The sequence below is a fragment of the Girardinichthys multiradiatus genome, chromosome 22 (genome assembly GCF_021462225.1).
Source record: "Girardinichthys multiradiatus isolate DD_20200921_A chromosome 22, DD_fGirMul_XY1, whole genome shotgun sequence".
Classification (NCBI taxonomy): Eukaryota; Metazoa; Chordata; class Actinopteri; order Cyprinodontiformes; family Goodeidae; genus Girardinichthys; species Girardinichthys multiradiatus.
Genome location: NC_061814.1, coordinates 38,088,639 through 38,101,412, shown reverse-complemented (window position 1 = coordinate 38,101,412; position 12,774 = coordinate 38,088,639). Strand labels below are relative to the sequence as shown.

The following is a 12,774-nucleotide window of genomic DNA, read 5'->3' as shown; positions in this document are numbered from 1 at the left end:
GTCTTTCTGCTCAGACTAATATTAAAGGGACATATCATGTTGTGTCTTTTCTGGAATGGGATTTATGAAAGTAGGAAACTTCTTTGTCTGTTCGTGTGTCTCATCTTCACCCAGTTCAGGGTCGAGCACCAGCCACCTGTTTTCTAGTTACTACGTGACACAAGAGCTTAGTGTACTCTTAAACCATAGACAATAAAAAACGAGGCTTACAATCTTCTTGTGATGGTTTAAAGCTTCTTTTTTTTGTTATACTTTTCCTGAAAGTTCAATGTTAGCCAGTACAGCTGGATAAGTACAGGTCCTTCTCAAAATATTAGCATATTGTGATAAAGTTAATTATTTTCCATAATGTCGTGATGAAAATTTAACATTCATATATTTTAGATTCATTGCACACTAACTGAAATATTTCAGGTCTTTTATTGTCTTAATACGGATGATTTTGGCATACAGCTCATGAAAACCCAAAATTCCTATCTCACAAAATTAGCATATTTCATCCGACCAATAAAAGAAAAGTGTTTTTAATACAAAAAACGTCAACCTTCAAATAATCATGTACAGTTATGCACTCAATACTTGGTCGGGAATCCTTTTGCAGAAATGACTGCTTCAATGCGGCGTGGCATGGAGGTAATCAGCCTGTGGCACTGCTGAGGTCTTATGGAGGCCCAGGATGCTTCGATAGCGGCCTTTAGCTCATCCAGAGTGTTGGGTCTTGAGTCTCTCAACGTTCTCTTCACAATATCCCACAGATTCTCTATGGGGTTCAGGTCAGGAGAGTTGGCAGGCCAATTGAGCACAGTGATACCATGGTCAGTAAACCATTTACCAGTGGTTTTGGCACTGTGAGCAGGTGCCAGGTCGTGCTGAAAAATGAAATCTTCATCTCCATAAAGCTTTTCAGCAGATGGAAGCATGAAGTGCTCCAAAATCTCCTGATAGCTAGCTGCATTGACCCTGCCCTTGATAAAACACAGTGGACCAACACCAGCAGCTGACACGGCACCCCAGACCATCACTGACTGTGGGTTCTTGACACTGGACTTCTGGCATTTTGGCATTTCCTTCTCCCCAGTCTTCCTCCAGACTCTGGCACCTTGATTTCCGAATGACATGCAGAATTTGCTTTCATCCGAAAAAAGTACTTTGGACCACTGAGCAACAGTCCAGTGTTGCTTCTCTGTAGCCCAGGTCAGGCGCTTCTGCCGCTGTTTCTGGTTCAAAAGTGGCTTGACCTGGGGAATGCGGCACCTGTAGCCCATTTCCTGCACACGCCTGTGCACGGTGGCTCTGGATGTTTCTACTCCAGACTCAGTCCACTGCTTCCGCAGGTCCCCCAAGGTCTGGAATCGGCCCTTCTCCACAATCTTCCTCAGGGTCCGGTCACCTCTTCTCGTTGTGCAGCGTTTTCTGCCACACTTTTTCCTTCCCACAGACTTCCCACTGAGGTGCCTTGATACAGCACTCTGGGAACAGCCTATTCGTTCAGAAATGTCTTTCTGTGTCTTACCCTCTTGCTTGAGGGTGTCAATAGTGGCCTTCTGGACAGCAGTCAGGTCGGCAGTCTTACCCATGATTGGGGTTTTGAGTGATGAACCAGGCTGGGAGTTTTAAAGACCTCAGGAATCTTTTGCAGGTGTTTAGAGTTAACTCGTTGATTCAGATGATTAGGTTCATAGCTCGTTTAGAGACCCTTTTAATGATATTCTAATTTTGTGCGATAGGAATTTTGGGTTTTCATGAGCTGTATGCCAAAATCATCCGTATTAAGACAATAAAAGACCTGAAATATTTCAGTTAGTGTGCAATGAATCTAAAATATATATGAATGTTAAATTTTCATCATTACATTATGGAAAATAATGAACTTTATCACAATATGCTAATATTTTGAGAAGGACCTGTACTCTGAAATGTGCCAGGCATGGATGTGTACCAAGTCTTGCAACAGATTCTTAAATCAGTTTATTTTTATACAAAATAAATCAATTATTTTATGGTAAATGTTCCCTTTGCTCAATAATAAACTAAGCACACAATATTTAAACAAAACACAGTTGTCTTATTTTTGTAGTAAAGGGATCTGTAAAATGTAGATATAAAACATAAAAAGGGTCTTGCTGGTTGGCATTTTAAAAAGAAAGGCTTAAAATTTTCTATTGTTTTTGCTTTAATTGTTTTGCAGTTTTTTTGTTTGTGTACTCTGAGCAACAAAAATGGGGTAACTGGATGCTCTTTGTTCATAAACTGTTGCTGTATTTAGGATTATAAATGTCTGTGCCCAAGTCTGTTTTTCAGTTGAGTCGCTGGATGTTTGTGGTTCTGTTTACTATAAAATTACAAGCAAAGGAAGTGGGTACTGAAAGACAAAAACTTTGGGTTGGACCCAACATTTTTCAGTTTAAGATGATTTGAAATTGTTGTGTTGTGTTTTGTCCGTCGTCGTATCATTTCTGAGCAGCTTCCCTGTCACTCTCACCCCTGCAGCATGATGCTGCCACCACCATGTCCCACCATGACATGCGGTGTTTTTGCATGTAAACCAAAAAGTTTAATTTTTTTCTCTCCGCTGACCAGAGCGCATTTTTCAGCTGCCCCCACCATGTTTCATGGTGGGTGTGGTGTATTTATGTTGATAGCTTTCCACCACAAACAAAGCATTTTGCATATAAGGTAAAAAATCTTGTCTCCTCTAACCAGCTAACAGTCTTTAACATGTTTACTGTTAGGGTGAAGTTCAGTCATGCAATGCACCAGTAGTTTTAATGGACCAGTTATGCACTGGCAGTAAACTGTCCCACAACATGATGCTGCCCCTCCCATCCTTCCCAGTTGATACAGAGTTCTTGGGTTTCAAAGGCTTACCTTAACTCCTCCAGACATAGTTCTTGTTGAACTTTGTCTCATCTGACCTGTTTGATAATTTGTTTCTAAAAGTAATTTATTTTAAGAATTGGAAAGAAACCAGTTAGGACCTGATGCAGGACCTCAATGATAATCGGTGGCTGTTTGTGTCTTATTTGTCTTTGGGAGTCACCTTGTTGGTGGAAAAACTGTATTGTCTTTGGTGGTTCTGGTCCTTTTGGTTCTGAAGTGTAGTCTTCAGTGTAGACACAACGCTGTATGCCTGGTGCTTGGGAGCTTTTTCATGCTGGTATTATGCATAGGTGAGTGTTACCAGACTAATGATACTAAACAGTGGTTGGGCACAAGGATGAAAATGAGTTTGCACAGCACTGTCTTCCGATTGATATACAGTATGTATCCAGGCTATCAGGTCTGCAGAAAGGCAAAGGCACTGAAGAGATGAGGTGGTTTGATATGCAATCACTGTCCTAGAAGTAGCTGCAGAGATGTATGCATTTTTGGAAGTTGTGTGTTTGAAATGTTCTGCACTCGACTGGATGAGGAGGAAGCTAGGTGTTTAGGCCACAGTGAGTATGTGTTTGGCTGCATGTACCCAAATGCATGTATGAATGTGTGGTGTCTGTGGAGATGATGAGGACACGGTGTTTAGCCCTGGGACCTGTCTAGTCCAGGGTAACACGGTTTACTGTGTGTTTTTGTGTAACAGGTAGCAGATGTTTGTGCTCGGGGGAGAAATGACTTCCTCTGTTATTGTCAAAGAACAGCTGTTAGTGGGCCAAGTGGGAATCTGGGAACTATCACAGCTACTGGGCCTCGTCTTACCTCCATGCTGACTTTCACACACACATTATGAATAGGTCTAGCCATTAACAAGAAAATGCTTCAGTACAGCTACAGCTGGGTTTCTCTTAGCTTCTGTGTTTCTCCAGGTTCTTCTACATCAGTGCATTTATAACATTCAGAAAGACAAGTAATATTAGCAAAATGACTTGCTAAACGTAACTTAGAGATGACTATCCACTTAATTTGGATTTAATCCATTTCCAAAATCCATATTATAATAAACTAAAGAAACCCACTCTTGCTGCTGCTATGGGATTAATAGCAAAGTATCAACCAGGTGCTATTAATCAATGCATTAATACACCAAGGGTTTTGGTGGTTTGGTACTCTAGAGCATACCTTTGTAGGCATAAAGACAATAGCAGGGACTCTAGAGAAGCGGTTCTTGCCTGCCCATCCACCTGGGAAGGGTAATAAAACCATTTCCAAAACATTTGTCATTATTTACAAGTGGAAAACATTTAAGACAGCCTCCAGTCTGCCCTGGAGTGGACATTCCAGAAAAGGTACCCCGAAGGCAGACTGTGCAATACTCAGAGATCTGCAAAGAGCTCCATCTGAACCTCTACAGGTCTCCATATGTTACATATTAAAGTTTGACAGGATAATTAGAAAAAATACTGAACAAATATGGCTTTTTTTTAAATAAAGGGGATTGTTTTCTCTCTAAAAACAATATGGTTGTTTTGTGACTGAAAACCAGAGACACCATCAGCACAAACACCTTATAGCAGGTGTCAAGCATGGTGGTGGAGGGATGATGATCTGGGCATGCTTTGCAGCCACAGGACCCAGGCACCTTGCGGCCAGTGAGTTGACCTTGAGTTCCTCTTTATATCAAAGTGTTCTGGTGTCAGATGTGAGACTATCTCAGAAAACTGCAGCTTGGGTCATCAGCAGAAACAATATTCTGAAAAAAGAATGGACTTTATAAATTATACCAGTTAAAAGATATTACTCTGCGCTTCATGCTTCAAGGTACACACTAAAATGGAATGATATACTTTCTTTTAACCAGGACTATACATACATTTGCTTTTATATTTATGAGTGTAATTAAAAACGAAGGTTCAGAATAATCCTTTCGTGTCGTATGAACACCCTCTTCACCTGCAGAGCCCCTTTATGCTTTCTGTCAGTCTAAACAGCCTGAAACGTGTCTGCTGCCGCATCAAGACCAAACATCCACCTCTAAATCTGGCTTTTATACTGACTACTGAGGAAGAGGAGTTTGTGAAGCTGTGTTATGATCTTTACCTGAAAGAAACTGAAGCGAATTATAGATACTGTGAAACAATGATCAAAGAAAATACACAAAAGTTTAAAGTTTTCTGCAATTGGAACTAATGTAAAGTCTCCATTCTTGCAACTTAGACTTGTTTCCAAGTTACTTATCCAACAATTCGGCATTTCTATGGTCACAGGAGGCGCAGGGACCTGGCTGTTATTGGCGGAGCTAAACTGTTGCTTAAAGGATTTTAGAAGGGGGTCTATCCATCCACCGCCAAAACAGCCCGACAACAAAGGACCATAGGCTTACATACTTCACATTTTTTGATTAAACAAAAAAGGGAGAAAACAACATGAATGTGGGGAATTAAAAGGAATTTAACTGTTTTTTGTTACTAAAATAAAGCCTGATCAATATTTATTTCCAAAATGACCGCCACTATGCAAATTGCCACATTTTTATGTCTTGACAATTTTGGCGCATTAAACCTTTTTCAATATACAGGGGTTGGACAATGAAACTGAAACACCTGGTTTTAGACCACAATAATTTATTAGTATGGTGTAGGGCCTCCTTTTGCGGCCAATACAGCGTCAATTCGTCTTGGGAATGACATATACAAGTCCTGCACAGTGGTCAGAGGGATTTTAAGCCATTCTTCTTGCAGGATAGTGGCCAGGTCACTACGTGATACTGGTGGAGGAAAACGTTTCCTGACTCGCTCCTCCAAAACACCCCAAAGTGGCTCAATAATATTTAGATCTGGTGACTGTGCAGACCATGGGAGATGTTCAAGTTCACTTTCATGTTCATCAAACCAATCTTTCATCAGTCTTGCTGTGTGTATTGGTGCATTGTCATCCTGATACACGGCACCACCTTCAGGATACAATGTTTGAACCAATGGATGCACATGGTCCTCAAGAATGGTTCGGTTGTCCTTGACAGTGACGCGCCCATCTAGCACAAGTATCGGGTCAAGGGAATGCCATGATATGGCAGCCCAAACCATCACTGATCCACCCCCATGCTTCACTCTGGACATGCAGCAGTCTGGGTGGTACGCTTCTTTGGGGCTTCTCCACACCGTAACTCTCCCGGATGTGGGGAAAACAGTAAAGGTGGACTCACCAGAGAACAATACATGTTTCACGTTGTCCACAGCCCAAGATTTGCTCTCCTTGCACCATTGAAACCGACGTTGGCATTGGCATGAGTGACCAAAGGTTTGGCTATAGCAGCCCGGCCGTGTATATTGACCCTGTGGAGCTCCCGACGGACAGTTCTGGTGGAAACAGGAGAGTTGAGGTGCACATTTAATTCTGCCGTGATTTGGGCAGCCATGGTTTTATGTTTTTTGGATACAATCCGGGTTAGCACCCAAACATCCCTTTCAGACAGCTTCCTCTTGTGTCCACAATTAATCCTGTTGGATGTGGTTCGTCCTTCTTGGTGGTATGCTGACATTACCCTGGATACCGTGGCTCTTGATACATCACAAAGACTTGCTGTCTTGGTCACAGATGCGCCAGCAAGACGTGCACCAACAATTTGTCCTCTTTTGAACTCTGGTATGTCACCCATAATGTTGTGTGCATTTCAATATTTTGAGCAAAACTGTGCTCTTACCCTGCTAATTGAACCTTCACACTCTGCTCTTACTGGTGCAATGTGCAATCAATGAAGACTGGCTACCAGGCTGGTCCAATTTAGCCATGAAACCTCCCACACTAAAATGGCAGGTGTTTCAGTTTCATTGTCCAACCCCTGTAGGTAATCTCACTAAACCAAGTATCGGTTACAGTGTACGGCAATAAGCAACATCATCAGCGTGCGCCATCCATCTGTGTCCCCAGAGACCATCAAAATAAAACACACAATGCCCTTGTTGCGGCATTTATGTGCCTTGACATAAATATGGCAATAATGAGGACGAGGAGGATGAGAAGAAGAATGTGGACGCGGTTGGGGAAAAGAGGCCAACTTAGGATGCCGGTGTTGTACGAAATTCAACTACTCTGTTCCCCTTCTGTGACCACTGTGAGCTTGCCACACACAGACCGATTTTCCTCACCAGTCTGCCATCCACTAACACTGACCTCACAGGACTCACACCTAAACCTAAAGAACTCTGTGGAAACTCTATATGGTGAAAAACATGTACCGCCCCCATGTTGTAACACCGGTGCTGTGTGACCAGGGGAACACATTATTTCAGGGGAACCAAATTTCACACAAGACTGATTTTATGCTGCAACTGTATTTATCACAGGGTCTCTTTAGTCGCATGACGCTAGTAACGGCCGCCCTTGATCCTGTCTCACATGTGATGTAAGACCATAGATTCAGAGCCACCACTAAAGATTTCTGTACGACTTACAATCCTCGTCTTTCGTCTGCAGCAGCCCAATCACACAGTGTATACAGGCCATTAGACAAGCTTTCTTGCTACCAGTACTCAAATACATACCCATCTCAGGACATTGTGGAAATAACTAGGAGTTACCTTAAATCTAGTTTAAACAATTTTTTGACTTGGGTGTCACACCCATGTGCATATGCAGATGTAAAGCAGTATGACTTGGTGTCTCGTTAGGCTTTATGTCAGAATATGTCTGTTTACAACAAGAGACAGTTTATTTCCTTTTATATTTAGCTCATCTTTATTGGGATCCATTTTTGCCTAACTGGGGGAGTCTGCTATTTTGCCTACCCCGTATCCGTTTTTATGTGAATGCCGATTGACGCATGTCTTTGTGCATGTTTTTTACTGGACGTAGCTGTGGATTGAAGTGCAATTATTTGCACTTGTTCTGGCTGTGTGTAAGTTTGTGTATAAAGGGTGTACTCTTGCTGCAGAGTGTGGTCAGTCTGTGGTTGCGGCAGTGGGAGGGACGGCAGCGCAGGCTGATAACAGAGTCTGAAGGGACCTCACATCCACCACCACTATTTTTACTGATCCCAAAAGCAGAGGAAAGCTCGCTGCAACACACACACACAAAAAAAACTTGCATGCAAAAGTAGTTTGATGCCTTGCTATAAAACAAGGCGTACAGAACGTCTTGATGCTTGTCATATTTAGCACTGTGGTGGTTGTGGTTTTCGGTTCAGACCAGAAATTATGCAACCCGGAGCTATAAAGGCAGGTGTTTTTGGCCACTATTATGAGATATAGAAATTAACAAGGAGAAGCTGCATGACATAAATATTTCATCAAAATCAAATTGAGGTTAGCAGATGCTTTTACTCATTTTATCAGAGGCTATCCAGTTCAGAGGTGGACAGGAGTCCTTTGATTTAATAAATCATGCATCTCAATACATTGGATAGTTAATTTATGCAATTTAATTCAAAAAGTGGAGCTCATATTGTTCAGATTGATTGTGCAAAGTGTGAGCTATTTTAATGATTTATTTCTACCATTTTGATTCTCAGAAGATTAAAATATTAAATCAGGCCAATAAAAATCTATCTCTCATACAGAAATTGTGTCAATCTTTGGGTATTTGGGGAGCAATGTCATCTGCTGATGTTTTCTTTTGTTTTGCATTAAAAGTCTTGTTTTTTGTGTTATTTGTCTAATGTACGTTGAGGTCCAAAATGATTCATACTCCTGGCAGTTTTGGATTTAAAATAATTTTTATTTAAATAGTAATTTTTTTCTAATAGGAAATTAGCCAGGCAAAAGTAGTAAAAAAAAGTATCGTTTTTATTAAAAATGTTTTTGAACCTGTGCTCGATGTTCCTGAGTAGAACATAAACACAATTGCCACTATAGTCCAGCTCCCATAGCTGCTATTTTCCTTTTCTGCTTTTTTAGTTGTTCTTCTATGGTTGTATTGTAGTGTCATTTCTGGCGGGGAAATATTTAAAAATGGACAAGTATAGATTAATTTTTGATGTGGAAAAATGTACATATGACACACTCATTCGTCATAAGAATGTAAAAACAATGGCCAAAAAGCTATTCTGGAGAGAAGTCTAGTTTAAGTGAACATATGAAGAAGGAATGTTAAGCTAATACTTTAAAGTTCTCTAACAGATTCAAAAAGTGGACATTATAGAGTAAATACAGCAGCTTTTTATTCGGTGGTGATTCCCACCAGTGTCTACCTCATCAACGGTGGGAATCACTATAGCAACCAGTGTTTACATCAGGAACGGTGGGAGTCACCATAGCAACCAGTGTCTACATCAGCAATGGTGGGAGTCACCATAGCAACCAGTGTCTACATCCGCAACGGTGGGGTCACCATAGCAACCAGTGTCTACCTCACCAACGGTGGGAATCACCATAGCAACCAGTGTCTACATCAGCAACGGTGGGAGTCACCATAGCAACCAGTGTCTACCTCAACAATGGTGGGAATCACCATAGCAACCAGTGTCTACCTCATCAATGGTGGGAGTCACCATAGAAACCAGTGTCTACATCAGCAATGGTGGGAGTCACCATAGAAACCAGTGTCTACATCAGCAACGGTGGGAATCACCATAGCAGCAGTGTCTACCTCAACAACGGTGGGAATCACCATAGCAACCAGTGTCTACATCAGCAACGAGGGGAGTCACCATAGTAACCAGTGTCTACCTCAACAACGGTGGGAATCACCATAGCAACCAGTGTCCTACCTCAAGAATGGTGGGAATCACCATCGCAACCAATATCTACCTCGACAACTGTGGGAGTCAACATAGCCACCAGTGTCTAAACGTTTTCTTAACCCATGTGTTCTACAGTACTCTTCTTTCTTGTATTTCAGTCATTTTGTATTAATTAGAATATTATTAATATTATTGAAAAGTTAATTTATATCAGTAACTCCATTACTAAGTGAAACACATTATATAGATTATAGAACTAGAGGCTTGAGCCTTTATTTCTGTTAATTATGATGATTTTCTGCTCACAGTAAATAAAAACATGACATTTATGATTAGAGTATTACATCAGACCAATACAAAACATTTTAATACAAAAATGTGGCCTTAATGAAAAGTAGGGTTAAAACCTGCTTAAAGGGTGTTATTTTGAAAAGGAACTTTTAACCTGACATACAAGCCTCATTGGAATGCATATTTTATTCATTGAATATGATTGGACTACATCAGTAAATAAGTTCCACATTGTTAATGTTCCTAACAGAATGAAGTAGTGAAAAAGTCATGATTTGCTTAAAATTATTTGGTTGTCAGTGAATGCTTCTTGGGGCTATGCGGTTCTGCACTCTTTTGGACTTTTTGACAACGATTTAAAGGTTCTTGCTTCTAGCAAAAGTGTCTGATGGTGAGCAGGAAGATATGCCAAAAACAAATCTGAAATATTCTGAAAAAACAAAGTCTAGCGCATTTTTCTGTGCTGCTGTTTCATTGTCCCTGATTCATTTAAACTTGATTCATTCCAACATCCCCTCCCACACTGGGTGTTATTCTCCTCTCTGTCCTTGGGAGGAGGAGGAGGGAAAACGGAGAGGCAGCGCTTTCTATAAATATGTCGTTTTTCACCATGCCGGGCTGGATTGAGCCGGTTGAGCCTCCGATGCAGGGACTTCCCGGCTCAGAGCATAGTTTTGAAGGGCAGAGAAGGAGAGTGTGTACAGGGGAGCCAGGGCTGTTCAGGATGAATCAAACAGTTTCATGGAAGAAAAGCTTTGGGAAACAAAGCTTTTCTTCCTGACTGATGTTTGGTGTTTAAAATAAATTACCATCTACGTTGCATGATTATTTTTGGACATTATTTTAACCTTTTTTGTTTTTTGTTTTTCTTGGTCTAAAACAGTCTCTGCTCACATAGATTGTCTTGTGTTAAATTTTCTGACAGAGGAATTACTTGGAAGTATTTGGTTTTAGACGCAGGTCCAGCCACGGTTTCTGATTCCCAGAAAAGCCATCATTGAGTGACAGTCAGAGGAAAAAAAAGATTCAGGGGAGGTGATAGCTTCCTGTGCGAGCCAGTGGGTGTTGTCTGGGCGTGGAGAAGGCAGGAGAGGGAACGGGGCGGGCTAGGACTCGGTGGCCATCCTTGGTGCTACGTGGTCGGCCTGGTTTTTCCCCATCTTGCCTTCCCTGCACGGCATAATGAATGGCTTCCTACTGGTCTGTGGCCGTGGCCCCAGCTTAAAGAGTATACTTACCAAGGCCCAGAATACACACCCCAGCAGGCTAGCCAGCCTGTGTCCTTTCCTCTGAACACTCCCAACTACTGGTCCACCTGCTGCAGACTGGCGCAGTTTCTCTTTCACATTAGCCACACTTTCTAAGTGGAAAGCATTTCTTTTAAAGCACAGGTGGTTTTCTTTTTCTTCTATCTACAGGATAAAGCTTATTAACCTGATGGGGACAAAATTGTTGGTAGCCCTGGTAAGGAAGTGAAAAAAGTTCAATCATTGTCCTGAAGATTTAGAAAGATTCAACCTTTTAATTTGAGCACATTTTGTTCAGTCAGGGAAACAATTCCATGTTAATAACTGTTTTATCAAAATCACTGATAACTGGAAGAGAGTTTCTAGAAGCTTCTAATTTTTAAATCATCTATATTTACCTGGCCACCAGGCATGGTAAGGAAGATGGTAAAGGAAGTTAAAAAAAAAATCTCTAAAGCTCACTGTTTGAGAATTGCAGCAAATAGTGGCATCTGGGGATCACCGACGATCATTAGAGTCTACCTAATGTCTGCCTTTGCCAGCCAAACTCGGTCAAATCAGACCAAGGTTTGGCTTTTTGGCAAAATAAAAGTTGGGTCTGGTGTAAAACAAGTATGTGGAAAAGAACCTCCTAAGCACAGTGGAGGACCTATGATGCTGTGGGACCTTCTCTCTTTAAAAAGTCTGGGGGTGGTGGCCTAGTTAGAGAGTGTATGGTATCATGAACTCTTTTCAGTAGCGGACTTTTTTAAATAAAAATCTGGTGGCAGAAAACTGAAAATGGGTCATTATTGGGTCTTTTAGCAGGATGAGTATCCAAAACACATGACCAAATCAGCAGTGGTTCACCATACACGAAATCAACCTTGTACGACCGTCTCAGTCCCAGAGCCTTAATCTCATAGAAAAACTGTGGGGTTATCAGAAGAGACTATAGGAGACTAACTACGCCTGTTGGCAGAGGGGGTTTGGTTTACTTTCACATTGGTCCTTTTGCAAGCCGTGAATGATGTTGCCTTCTTTATCTAACCATCAGGTGCACAACACTCACTCATTTTGAACTCTAGATTCAATTCTATTCAATTCAGTTCAAAGGTCCCTTATTCATACCAAAGGGAATTGAATTCTCACAATACCCTCCAATTTTACATCATTTGCTGTTATTTCAGATTTTAACTTTGTTCTCTCTTTTCTCTTCCTAGAAGCTACACCTGGCCTGACTCTGTGTTTATCTGGGACACCTTTCTGGAGGGGGGCATCATCCAAGCTTCTGCTGGCAACAACTTAATGCTCACCCTCTACCGATGATCCACTTGGCCCTGTCTTTTAGTGTTTAACCCTTTCTCTCTCCTAGACATGGCGATTAACTGAGCTTAACTGTAACTAATTATATGTGCTCTCTTTCAGACTCTAACCTTGAAAACTGGCTCAGAGTTTATCTGTTCTTTCTTTCTAGGTGAAACAACTAATGGAGCTACATCCACTAACATTTACTTTTCCTTCCCATAGAAAGTACTCCTGGATCAGTGCTTCTGTGTTCTTTTTGTGTCTCTGCTCTGTTCTCTCAAATCCCCAGTCGGTCATGGCAGATGGCCGCTCACACTGAGCCTGGTTCTGCTGGAGGTTTCTTCCTGTTAAAAGGGAGTTTTTCCTCTCCACTGTCGCTACATGCATGCTCAGTATGAG

At 41.4% G+C, this 12,774-nt stretch overlaps 1 protein-coding gene across 1 annotated transcript in view; it reads left to right on the top strand.

The window, feature by feature from the left end:
- The window catches only part of thada (THADA armadillo repeat containing), a 116,255-nt gene that overhangs the window by 60,107 nt on the left and 43,374 nt on the right, over positions 1-12,774 (top strand). The gene's annotated exons all lie outside the window — the stretch shown is intronic.